Source organism: Gossypium hirsutum, chromosome A07 (assembly GCF_007990345.1).
Source record: "Gossypium hirsutum isolate 1008001.06 chromosome A07, Gossypium_hirsutum_v2.1, whole genome shotgun sequence".
Classification (NCBI taxonomy): Eukaryota; Viridiplantae; Streptophyta; class Magnoliopsida; order Malvales; family Malvaceae; genus Gossypium; species Gossypium hirsutum.
Window position 1 is genome coordinate 46,230,708 of NC_053430.1, and position 14,587 is coordinate 46,245,294.

Here is a 14,587-nt window from a genome sequence, read left to right on the forward strand (position 1 = left end):
AGTATAGTTTTAGCAAGACCGGATTGTCGAACCCAAAGGAACTAAAAGTACTATTAATGACTGTCTTTGTATTATCTAGCCTAAGAATAAAGAGGTTTTGTTTTAATTAACTAATTTTCTAAACTAAGAACGCATAGAGAAAAGAATTGGGGAAGTGCTTTTGGGAAAAATCGATTGACTTAAGACAATACCTAAGGAAAAATCCACCTGGACTTTACTTATTATTCTGGCTCCGAATCGGACGATTTATTCATTCAACTTGTTCCGTAGAGATCCCTAAGTTATGTTATTATCCCTATTCAAGACTGATAACGTCTAATCCCTAGATTGAATAACCGAGACTTTTCTCTAATTAACACTCTAGGGTTGCATTAACTCGATCTATGGATCCCCTTATTAGGTTTCACCCTAATCCGGTAAAATTTTGTCACCCTATGCCTAGGCGCGCAATCCACTCCGCTTAATTATGAAAAATGTACTCTTAGACAGGGTCTATTCCTCCTCTAAATAAGAGCATGTCTAGAATCAGTATCCTGGGAAATCAAAACAAGAATTAAGAACACATAATTAAGAACAAGTTAAATATTTATCATACGATTCATAAAATAATAACAAGATTCGTCTTAGATTTCATTCCCCTTAGGTATTTAGAGGTTTCAGTTCATAACTAAATAAGAAAACATCTTAGAAGAATAAAGAATACAAAACATAAAGAAAACCCAAAACTCCTGAAGGGAAATTGAGGAGAGATCTTCAATCTTGATGATGAATCCAGTTTCTGATATGGATCAATTGGCTTCCTTAGAGTAATTCCTTACTCCCCCTTCTCTGTCTCCCATTTTCTTCCTTCTCTAGGGTGTATTTATAGGCTTTGGAATGCCTAAAAGCCCTCAAATTTAGCCTTTTCTGAATTGGACTCAACTTGGGCTCAGCAGGGACACGCCCGTGGCACACGCCCGTGTTTGATTACTTTAGGTCATGCTCGAGCCTGCCAAATTGACACGGCCATGTGGCCTACCCGTGTGAGGAGGTCCAGGCCGTGTTGATTTCATACTTTGGCCCATTTTCTCCATTTTTGGCCCGTTTCTCATTCCTTTCACTCTCCTATGCTCTCCTAAGTATAAAACATGAAATCAAAGCATTAGGAGCTTCGAATTCACCAATTCTAATGGGAAATCATCCATAAAATGCATTAAACATAGGGTAAAAATATGTATAATTTTTGGTTTATCAAGTCTTCTTTTTCTTTTTCCTTCATTTGTTCCACGAAAACTTTTAACTTTAACTGGTCATCATATACTTGTTTGGGAGTCAAAGGCGCCAATGTGACATTCTTTCCCATGAACTTAAATGTATATCGATTGGTATACCCGTTGTGGATTACTCGTCGATCGAATTGCCACAGACGACCAAGAAGTAGGTGCCCCGCATGCATCGGTATGACATCACAAAGTACTTCATCCGAATATTTTCCAATGGTGAAGGATATGAGCACTTGCTTTGTCACTTTGAGTTCTCCACCAGCGTTGAGCCACTGAAGTTTGTAGGGACTTGGATGTTTGGTAGTTGGCAAACCAAGCTTTTCAACCATCAACGTACTCGCTACGTTTGTACAACTGCCACCGTCGATGATGACACTTCAAACTTTGCCACCAACTTGACAACGCATATGGAATATGTTCTCCTGTTGTAATTCCTTCTCCGTGCATTGGAGACTAAGACTTCATTTGATAACAAATAGTTCGCCTTCCATAGGATGTTCTAAGTCCTCCTCAACTTCAGAAGTTGATCCAGACTCTTTTTCTTCCTCGTCCTCCATTTCGATTTTGCCATCCCCACGCAACACCATGGTCCTTCGATTAGGACATTGGCTAGTTATGTGACCTCTTTCGAGACATTTAAAACATTTTATGTCCCGATTTCGGTTGAAAGAAGCCACGGTAGCTTGCCTTTGTTGGCTTCAGTGATTGGCTTGTTGGTTTTCAGAGAGGCTGTAGAGTCTTTTCCTCGAAAAATGAAAAGGCCTTTACTCGAACTTTGGCCCCACTTTGAAGTGTTGGAAGTGAAAAATCCTCTGCTTGAGCCTTTTCGCTTGAGTTGCTTTTCAACCTTGATGGCCATATGGACCATATCAACCACTTCAAGACAGTGTTGTTGTTCGACAACGTTTGCGATATCTCGATTTAAGCCGGCCAGGAATCGCACCATTGTTGCTTCGAGATCTTCTTGGACATCTGCCCAAATCATCGCGATTTCCATCTCTTTATAGTAATCCTTGACGCTTTTAGTCCCTTGCGTGAGATTTTGGAGTTTCTGATGCAACTCCAAGTGGTAATACAAAGGAATGAAATGTCGCCTCATCGCCGCCTTTATCTTGGCTCACATGGAGATAGGTCGCTCTCCATTACGACTTCCGCTAGTGCTTAACTGATCCCACTAGATCATAGCATAGTCCGAAAATTCGATTGCTGCCAGCTTCACCTTTTTATTTTTGGAATAGTTTTGACAATCGGACACTAACTCGATCTTTTTCTCCCACTCAAGGTAGGCCCCCGGATCCGATCGACCTTGGAATGGTGGTATGAAAAGTTTGATGTTCTTGAGATCCTCATCTTCATGTCTCCGATCTCTTTGTCGGTGATCTCTCCGGCGATCACTTTCATTAGATTCTTGTCTGCTTTCAATATCACTAAGATCATTCGGTTCAACATCTTGGACCCTTCGTCTTCCCCAGTGCTAGTTTGGCCTCTCCCATCTATGGTGAACAATTTCGGGAGTTCTTTCACGTGGTTCACTTACTTCAACTTGGAACAATCAGTCTTCGAGAAGATTGAGCCTTCTATCTAATATTATTTCCATATCTCGTAAGAGAGCTTGCATGTTTAAATTGGGGATGTTGCGAACTGGTTGTCGTGCTGGCTGTTCTTCCAAATTTAGTTCAGATTCTTGTGACATTGTATTGATTAAATAAACCTCACCACAAAAACTCGCAATCACTCGGAAACAAAAAGAAGATTTCACTCTCACTTATGTTTATGCTCAAAAAATAGGCTTTTACCTTTACTTTTATTGCGTTCACAATCGCTCGTGCCTTTTACCTCTCTTTACTTTTCTCGTGATTTCGTAAGCAGATTCGCTAAGGCTTAAAACCTTTGTCTAGATGATCGGTTTCAAAGGGGGTAACAAAGGATTATTCAATTTAGGACAAGGTAGGCTAAGAAGAAAAGTTGATTCGATTATAGTGTGGTGAATGGTTAAGGATGGAAGAAAAGGTAAATAGAAGAGTTTCAGGATCGGATTTAAATGAAAATAAAGCAAATATTCAATTTTTAGCACAAAACCAATTTTTTCAAACTTTTTTTCGAACTTTTTTTAAAAATTTTTTTAACTTACTTGATGAGTCACGAACTATCTCGGCAGTAATTTTAAACTCTCGTTTTCCTCGTTTAACTAGTTCTGATACCAAATGATACGATCCGCCTCAGATAAGTTGAGTCGTATGTCAAGTGCCCTATCGTCGACGAGAGAGTACCGATAATTTAGTTTAGAAATTTAATTAGAAGAAGGAATTTTGAAAGAATTGTATTTGAGAAGGTTGTAAATTGGTTTAAATAGATGGAAAGGTTCGATGGAATAGAAATTAAAGGGTTGGAAGAAGTAAGGATAAGAGGAAGTTTTGGTTCGGTATAAGGTGTACTGGATGGAATGATGTGTCTTGGTGAATTTGGTAAAGAAAAATAATAATGATTGATATGGTAAAAAATGGTAGTTTGAATATGGTTTTGGTACGAAATGGTAAAGTATAGAAATGGAATTGAACAAAAGTGCAAACAAGAACCAGTACCGATATGGTATCGACCCGTTGTTTATAAGCCCTTTTTGTTCAGTTTTGGTTTGGTTAAAAGTAACCTCGACCCACTATCTATAAAGATAGGAACCTTGGTATGCTCAAACGCCACACTACGAGTAGTGATAAGTTCGATTTTCAACAAAGAAAATGATTGACACAACTAGAACACTTGTAATATCCCGAATTAGGGCCTAATTAGAATAGTGGTTTCAGGACCACAAATTTGAGATATAAATAATTATTTTATTATCATTTTAAGGTCTATGGCATGATTTCATGATTGTGTGAAAATTTCGCTTAGAAATTTTATCGATAGAGGGTCCAATTTGATATTTAGGACTAAATTGCAAAAGTTGTAAAATGTGTGTTCTAGTTCACAAAGGTACTAAGTACTTGTGAGTAATGCATTTTTAAAGTGGAGGTCCTTGGATAGTAATTATACCATTATACTAGTTTGGACAAAAATACCTAAAGGAAGATAAAACACCACAGTTTTTAATTAAGGGCATTTTGGTCATTTAGTTATTAAAATGAGTTAAAAACAAAATTAAAAGCCAATTTTTGTCCATCTTCAACCCTTTGGCCGAATTTCACATGAGGAAGACATAGCTAGGGTTTTTCAAGCTTCCAAGCTCGATTGTATGTCCATTTTAGCCCCGTTTTTAATGTTCTTTACATTTTTGGAGTTCCGGTAACTTGATTAAGCTTATTCTAGCAATAATTTAACCTAGGGTTTATATTTGAAAAAATACCCATAGGTGAAATGTGTTCATTTTGATGTTTTATGGTAGAATATGAAACTTTAAATTGTGTTAAACAACTTTTGCTAAGTGATTTTACGTGAAAACGAGTAAAATGACATAATCGGTAAAAATACCTAATATTCATAAGTACATGTTAGAGTGAGAATTTGATGTTTCCATAGAAGGGAAAAATGATCAGCATGTCATAAAACATAATAAAATAGGATGAAGTTTAATTTATGAGCCTTGGGGCAAAAGTGTAAATATGTAAAAGTTTAGGGGCAAAAATGTAATTTTGTCAAAGTTTGAGTCAAGGACTGTTTTAATAAATGTTAGTATTAAATAAGCTAAATTTTTTATTTTAGATCAAGATAAATGAGATTCGAGTCATGATCAAGGGAAAAATAAAGTTTACGAGGAATAGGCTTGATTTCTAACATTTTGTACCGAGGTAAGTTCATGTGTAAATGTAGTAACATAATTTTCATTTTAAGTAATTTAATGTTATTTATATGATATGATGATTATTATCATGAAATATTATGCTTTGTGGATTATTATTTAGTAATATGCAAATTATGTGAGCTACTTGATAAATATGAAATGCTATCAAGTATTGGTTCTGACATTCCGTGGAAGACAACAAAGATGTGTGATTGAGGAAAATCCCATTTGAACCTTAAGAATAGATTAGAATACAAGTGACATGTTACTAGGAAATTTGAGTTCCGAACTTGTTGAGTTGAGTCCGAGTTCGTGAGATGTAACTAGGCATCCAAACTCGTTGAGTTGAGTCCGAGTTCGCTTATGGGCGGGTTACATAGTAGCTTGGCTACATAATTTCCGCAGGCTATTGAGTTTGTCTAGCTGCGGGTATGGCACTTATGTGCATGCAATCCGTGTATCTAAATTATATTCCGATGTGTTCAACGGGTGAATCTTAAGTGAATAAGGAGAATACTTAAGACGAAGGTGACATGTTGGTAAGTGTGGTGAATGAGAAAATTTGGACATGTATACGCTTAAACCCTTGGGTTGAGAACTTGGTATGATGAAATCGTGGTAAGATAGTAAATGCAAATGTAACATGAATGTCTTGGTGATATTTATACAAATGATGTTTTATGTTGGATTGCATGATTATGTTACTTGCTATTTACATGTGAACTTACTAAGCATTTATGCTTACTCCCTCCTTTTCATTCTTTGTAGTTTTGAAAAGCCAGCTCAAAAATCGGGAACAGTCAGAGGCTCGCTCACACTATCCGTAGACCATTTTGTATAGTGGCTTGTATATTTTGAGTATGACATGTATAGCATTATAATCATTTTGTGTATATGATCTTATGATATGGCTATTGGGTGGTAAGGAAATGTTTGGTAATGATTAGCCATTGGAATGGTTAATGAAGATCATATTTGGTGTTATGTATACTTAATGTGCTATCTAATCCATGGAAATTCATAAAAATGTGAAATTTGCTATAAAACAATATCATACAATAGCAATGATGTGAGTTTGAAAAATCACTAAAAATAGTAAAGACAGAATTAGATGATGAACAAAATATGAAATTGAAGCTTATTGAGTCTATTTTCATATAGAAGAAACAAAATAGTAAATGAGTTGTATTTTATGAGAAATTTGAGTTTTTGTGGAATAGGGTTAGAGAGATTTCTGAATCCCTTGTTCTGACTTTATAAATTCACTAAACATAATAAAAAAATAATTAGGAGTCATACTTTATATGTATAGATTCCTTTTTGAGTTTACTTTTAAGAGAAATAAGTGGCATAGTCATCTGATTTTGTACAGAGAGAAAAGTGATTCGTAGTGAACAGAGGTCAGAGTAGTCGAACACTAAAACAGGGGAAACTTTAACTAATAAACTGTACTAATTGACCCAACCAAAAATTATGGAAAAAAAATTAGTAAATAGATATATAAGTATAGTTTCAGGAAAAATTTACGGATTTTAGTTTCAAGTTTCTTAACTTGAGATATGATTTGTTTTAGCTACTGTGACGTAGATGGCAGTTTATTACGAAAGGTGAAATAAATTGTTTGAATCTGTTTAAGTGATAATTTAAGTCTGTTAATGCCTCGTGCTCGCCTCCGGCGATGGTCTCAGATAAGGGGGTGTTATAACACTAGGTAGCCAATGAATCTTTGAATGAATGTCGGGGAAAAGTTTGCCTCACAATTTTGGCAGAGTTTCGTTAACAAAGAGTCAAAAAGTCCCCTTTACAAAGGCTGATTTCTCCTATTTATAGTGCTAGAATAGGCTAGCCGAATAGTCACAAACATTCAACTTAATGTGCCAATTAAAAGCTGAAATTAAACTCAAGTCTTTTCACATTCTTGAGCCAAATAACTCCATCCTTGAATTCACTTCAATTCAGCTGAATGAATGACTTTAATTGCTTGAAAAATGACTTTTGAGTTAGTCCTTGGTCAGCCGAATGGACACCAACTCTTAACTAGCTTCTTAATTGGTGTTTGAATGCTTGAAATGACCTTTGAAGTGGTAAAAACGGTTGGTAGTGGAAAATGTTACTGCCATAATTAATTTGGATGATATAGTACTCCTTAAACCTCCTTTAAATGATATATAACCCTTCTTATAACAACCCCATTGCTTTGTAACTGAAAATGACTTGAAAAGCTACTTTATTTAATTTGTAACAGCCTTGAATTGTAACGGTTATGACTTGAAAAGACTCCTGCAATAAACACATTAAAATGAGCTTATTAAACACATGTAAACACTTATTAAGCATAACACACATTAATACTTAACTTAGGTAAAGGAACTATGCATCAATTATTCCAGCAACTAGTTAATTAAAGAAGCATCATTAAATAAACTTAACTCGTGCATCAATAAATAATCCTAGGACCTAGATTAATTAAGAGCATCACTTATTAAATTAAGACATAATTAAAGAAACTAATGTGAACTTAATTTAATACTTATCATATTAACTAACTAATTAAGGAACTTATTAAATTAAGAGTAAAACTAATTTAATGAGCTGAAATAGTTGGTGAACTAAATAAACTAAATAAACTAAGCTGAACTTGCAGAAAAATGCAAGGTGAATTCGAGGACCAATCTTCCTTGATGTGACTAGGTGGAATATCGTCCCAGATAAAGCTACAAGAGCAAAAATAGAATCTTTAAAAGCCTTGGCTTTGGCTCTTGTAACAGGACCTTGAGGCAACTCCATGGGATCCTTGCTCGAGCTACGAGAGTCATAAGGCACGCTTGCATCAGCTATGTTATACGGTTGTGAGTCCCCTAGAGTCATAGGGTGTGTCTTGTGGCCGTGTGATCAAGTTAATATGTTTGCCCTATTTTGACACTACTTAGACACACGGGTGTGTAACATCCCGAAATAGGGCTTAGTCAAAATAGTGGTTTTGGGACCACAAATCTGACATTGAAATATTTATTTTATGATTATTATGAGGTCTAGAATATGAAAATATGCACGTGTTAAAGTTTCATGAAGAAATTCTATGAGTAAGGTGTCTAATTGGAAAACAATGGCCAAATTGAATAAAGTGCAAAACTTGGATTCTAGAAGCAATTTGTATGAAATTGCTTTAGATTATTAATTAGAAGTCCTTAAAAAGCAAATTCCCCAATTTCTAAGTTTTTGGACAAAAATGGGCATGTATGGATAAAATTTGAAAGAAAGGGCTTAAGGGCATTTTGGTCATTTGGCTAATTAATGAAATAAAATGGGAAAATAAGCCAGAAAACCAGCTCATCTTCTCCACCTTGCTACCAAAATTTGACTGCCACCATAGCTATGGTTTCTTTACTTTTCAAGCTCAATAGTAAGTGCTCCCAAGCCCCGTTTTTAATGTTCTTCGTATTTTTAAAATCTCGGTAACTTACACTCTCTATTTCTACCCATATTTTGAGTTAGGGTTCATGTTTGTAAAGTGACCAATGTGTGACATGTTTATTCTTTGATGATTTATGGAGGAATATGAAATTTGGATGTGTGTTAAACATCTTTTTCTAGGTGATTTTCATGAAAAACCCCTAAAAGGACCTTTTTACAAAAGGTGTAAAATATGTGGTAGAAATGTGAAATAAGGGAAAAATGTGGGCTGCCATAAGAGGAAAGAATATTTGTCTAGGCTTGGGTACTATAGAAAATTCATGCATTTCATCATACGAGCCTAGGCACTAAATCGTAAATGCTGTGAAAGGTTAGGGGCAAAACGATCATTTTGTCAAGGGGTTAAATTTAGACTCAAAAAGAATAATGTGAGGTATTAATGATTCATTTTTATTGTTATAGACCCCGAGAAACAAATTCCGGAGGTTGATCGAAGAAAATAAAAGGTTTCGAAATAACCGAGACGTAAAATCGAAACGGATACCAGGTAAGTTCAAATAACTTTAAGTAAACTATTAATATGTCTAACTGCGTGTTTTATGAATGTATGATATTTGGTTATAATGATGGCATGAAAATCCATGAAATGTGTTAATAGTAATGATACGATAATAAATGTCCCAATTGAAGTCAAAAGGGAAAATCGATGGATAAACCATGGCTTACATGACTTGAGATCTTGCATGTGTTGCAGAAAATGATTTAGCCTGGATGGGTAATCCATTGATCTCAAATATAGAAAGGATCTACCCTGGACGTTTGTTCCTTGAGTGATCGAGCCTCCCTAAGAATATATGTGCATTGTTGATTTAGCCCAGATGGGTAATCCGATTAGGGTCTGAATTTAGCCTGGACTGGTAATTTAGATCTGAGCTCATTACGGGTGTTTGTCGCTATAAGGGATTTAGCCTGGATTGGTAATCTCGACATTACCCTATGAGTTTACATTACGGGGAATTTAGCCTAGACTAGTAATCCAGCCGTAAGATGTGATGTTCGCGGGAGTGCGTACTTGAGACGATCGCTCGTACGATTTGACAGTAAATGAATAATCTATCGAGATTTCTAATAAACTCAACGGGATTAATATGATATATAAAAATGAAAATGTTGAATGATAAGCTCATCTAAGACAAATTACATGGTGCATTTTTATGAGACAAACTTGTTGATTGAGTGTATATGATAGGGAAACTATTTCATGCTTGTTGGTTTTATTGCCTAATATGGATGCATGCTAATTAATCGGTAAGTTTACTTTCTAGTTATTCGGGCTTACTAGGCATGTAAATGCTTACCCCTCTCTTTTCCTTGTCTTACAGAGCTCGTGGACTCGCGAAGATTGGGAGATGGTTGGAGAGTCGACACACTATCATCTTGCCTAGCTTTGGTATATAGATACTTTTATTTTGTTCAATGGCATGTATAGAGCTTTTGTTATTTTGTTATATGTGTCATTTGATTAGCCAATATGAAGGCTTATAAAAGTATACATATTCACTTGTATATGGCCATGGAAATTGGCTCATTTTGGTGTAGGTTATGACCTACCAAATTGTGCATGTTATGTTCCAATGTTCTTGTGATGATTATGTATGGTGTGATACAATTAGTCATATATGATATGACCAAATCATATGGGGTGGTTAGGCCACAATTTGGCAATGAGCTAAGATAACGAGCCAAGCTCAATTGAGTTACAAGTCATCGAAATCCTTAATAAAAAGGGGATAACCTAGCATGTATAAAACCCGGTGAGATGAGGTTTACATGCAATGAAGCATATTAAGGTCATTTAAGAGTATGATTAGACCATGTCAAGTGTTATTGAAAAGTATAAGTGGATATGCATAACAGAGGGTGACCAAAGGCTTGAAAACTAGCCTAACAAGTTCCACACGGGTGTGTGTCTAGGTCGTGTGTGACACACGGACCACCCCATGGGCATGTGAAATGGTGGTGAGTCCCTTGCAGCTAAAAATATTAAGTCAGAATGCATGGTAGTAAACACACGGGTAGAGACACGGCTGTGTGTCTCAACCGTGTGGTGGGCACGGCCTAGCACACAGGTGTGTGTGTTGGCCGTGTGCCCCTAAATGCATGTTGACGTCATAAATAGAATGCTATAGTTTTTGGACACAAGCGACCACACGGGCTTGTCTAAGCCATGTGAAGGACACGAGCGAGGGACACAAGCGTGTGCTTGGCCATGTGAGAACCCCTGTAGGTTCGAAATAGAAAATAAATTCAGTTAATTCCACACGGGTAGGGGACACGGGCGTGTGCATTACCCTTACATGGGCGTGTTAGGCTTAACTTAGAAAATTTTTCAAGAACGTTCTCAGGTCCTCAGTTTAGTCTCGGACCTTTCTCAATGTATGTTTTGGGCCCTGTAGGCCCATAATAGGGACACTAAGATGTTTGATTGGGTTCAAATTGGAACAAAATTTTATAACCCGTATTTCCTGAAAATGTTTAAGTGCATGTCCGATAAGGCCTCATACTTTGTCCCGGTCTCAAGTACGGGTAGGGGGTGTTACAGGGCGTGTCTAATACCGTGCGAGGCATACAGCCTATTCACATGGGCATGTGACCTGTACATGTTTGAAAAATTTATAAATTTTGAAAAATTTCTGTATGTGTTCGGTTTAGTCTCGACCCCTTTCTAAACCATGTTTAAGGTCTCGATGACCTAATAAGGGACTCGATATTGATGTTGATCTCTGATGCATTGATGATTATAAAATGAAAGTTAAATGTTCTGTTTTGTCTGGTAACGCCTTTAACCTTAGTTCAGCAATGGATATGAGTCAGGGGTGTTATATTTTATTGGCATCAGAGCTATGGTTTAGTCAGTCTAGGACTGGCATAGCGTATGTGAGTCTAGCTATACATGCCATATTTTTGAAATGTGATAGTGTGATGAATCTTGACATTGAAATGTGCTTCTATATAGTAAATGGATCCTGAAAGAGCCGTAGCAGATGATGTTGAAAGCAATCCACCTGCTCCCACGCAAGGGACGACACCATCTGATTCTCGACCGGCTATGAGAAGCCGTGATGGTAAGGCTAGACAATCCTTCTATCAGATGATGAATGATTAGTTCACCAAATATATTAGAACCAATTCGAGTATACAACAACCTCCACCCTCGGTTAATTCTCCTCAAACTGCTAGTATGCCACCAGTGAATCCGGTTCAGTTAAGTAGACCACCAGCTGATAAGATTAGAAAATATGGGGCTGAAGAGTTCTGAGCTACAACGAGCGATGATGCTAAAAAATCTGAGTTTTGGCTAGAGAATACGATAAGAGTGTTTGATGAATTATCATTAAATTCTAAAAAATGCATAAAATGTGTTGTTTCTCTTCTGAGAGATACGACGTACCATTGGTGGAAGACTTTGGCATCTGTAGTTCCGAGTGAATGGATTACTTGGAATTTCTTTCAAGTGGAATTTAGGAAGAAATACATTAGTCAGAGATTTATAGACCAAAAATGCAAAGAGTTTCTCGACCATAAACAAGGCCGTACGTCTGTCATAGAATACGAGCGGGAATTTGTAAGATTAAGTCAGTATAATCGTGAATGTGTATCTACGGAAGCAATAATGTGCAAAAGATTTAAGGATGGCTTAAACGAAGATATTCGTCTGTTAGTTAGGATTCTAGAAATCAAAAAATTTGTTGTACTTGTTGAACGAGCATGTAAAGCTGAAGATCTCGGGAAAGAGAAAAGAAAAGCTGATTTTGAAGCTAGAGAGATACGAAAGAGATCATCGGGAAAATTATTTCAATCTGGATCAAAGAAATTCAGAGATGATAATATTCGTTCAAAGGCTAGTGTGGGACATTTGAATAGAGATCGTGCTAGATCGTAATCAAATTTCAAAGCTTCAGTTACGTCCGTTGCCAGTGTTGGTAATGCAAAGAATGAAAAGCCTAAGTGTAATCAATGTGGAAGACGACATTTTGGAGAGTGCTGAAGAAAGAGTAATAACCGAGCTTGTTATAGTTGTGGTTCACGAAATCACTTTATAAAAGATTGCCTAGATTTAGTTGAAAAAGATAATATTCAGAATCCGAGGCCGAGTGGTAAAGCTTCTCATGGTAAACCTTCCAGAAATAAGGGAAATGTAAGCGGTAGTCAAAGAGGGACAAAAGATACAACTTTTAGATCTGAGGCTCGAGCACCTGCCAGAGCCTATGCTATCGGAGCTCGCGATGAAGCTTCATTGCCAGACGTGATTATGGGTACATTTACTCTTTATGATACTTCTGTGATTGCTTTGATAGACCCTGGATTAACACATTCGTATATATGCTTAAACTTAGTGAACAGTAAGACTTTTCCTATAGAGTCTACTGAATTTGTAATGAGAGTTTCGAACCCTCTAGGAAGATGTGTTTTGGTTGATAAAGTCTGCAAGAATTGTCCGTTAATGTTTCGAGACACTTGTTTTCCAGCTAATTTGATGTTGTTACCTTTTGATGAATTTGATATAATTCTGGGTATGGATTGGTTAACTTTGCATGATGTTGTTGAGAATTGTAAACGGAAAACTATAGTTTTGAGATGCAAGAATGATGAAAGAGTCAGAATTGAATCTAGCGATTTGAATGGATTGCCTGCTATAATATCTTCAATGAAAGCTTTGAATATGATAAGAAAGGGTTGTGAAGCTTATTTTACATATGTGATTGATTCGAGAATGTCAGAAAAGAAAGTTGAATCTGTGCATGTTGTCTGTGAGTTCCCTAATGTGTTTCCTGAAGAACTTCCGGGATTACCTCCAGTTAGAGAAGTAGATTTTGGCATTGAATTGGTACCTGGTACTACTCCGATTTTGATAGCCCCGTATAGGATGGCTTCGATCAAACTAAAAGAATTAAAGTCTCAGTTGCAAGAATTGAACGATAGAGGATTTGCAAGACCGAGTTTCTCACATTGGGGTGTTCAGGTTCTATTCGTGAAAAAAAAAGACGGAACAATAAGAATGTGTATAGATTATCGTCAGTTGAACAAAGTGACTATCAAGAATAAGTATCCTCTGCCTCGAATTGAGGATTTGTTTGATCAATTGAAAGGAGCTGCTGTGTTTTCAAAAATAGATTTGAGATCAGGCTATTATCAGTTGCAAGTGAAAGACTCAGACATTCTGAAAACTGCTTTCAGAACGAGGTACGGCCATTATGAAGTTTTAGTTATGCCTTTCGGATTGACTAATGCACCTGCTATTTTTATGGATTTGATAAATAGAATTTTTAGACCGTATCTAGATCAATTTGTTGTTTTATTCATTGATGACATATTGATTTATTCATGTGATGAATCCAAACATGCCGAGCATTTGAGATTGGTGCTACATATTTTGTGAGATAAACAGTTGTATGCGAAGTTCAGTAAATGTGAATTTTGGTTGAGAGAAGTTGGTTTTCTGGGTCATATTGTATCAGCCTCTGGTATCTGAGTTAATCCGAGCAAAATTTTATCTATTTTGGATTGGAAACCTCCAAAGAATGTCTCTGAAGTCTGTAGTTTTCTGGGACTTGTTGGTTATTATAGACGATTCGTAAAAGGTTTTTCAATGATTGCAACTTCGTTGACAAAACTACTTCAGAAAGATGCGAAGTTTGAATGGTCTGAAAAGTGTCAGAACAGTTTTGATCAGTTAAAAACTTTATTGACTGAAGCTCCTGTATTGGTACAACCCAAATTGGGTAAAGAATTTGTGATTTATAGTGATGCTTCCTTGATCGGTCTGGGATGTGTTTTGATGCAAGAAGGTAAAGTCATTGCTTATGCTTCAAGAGAGTTGAAGCCACATGAAAAGAATTATCCGACACACGATCTTGAGTTAGCCACGATTGTGTTTGCTCTAAAGATTTAGCGTCACTATCTGTTTAGTGAGAAATGTCACGTATATTCTGATGATAAGAGTTTGAAATATCTGATGACTCAAAAAGATCTGAATCTGCGACAAAGAAGATGGTTAGAAGTAAAAGACTACGAACTTGTGATTGATTGTCATCCGGGTAAGGCAAATGTTGTTGCAAATGCTTTAAGTCAGAAA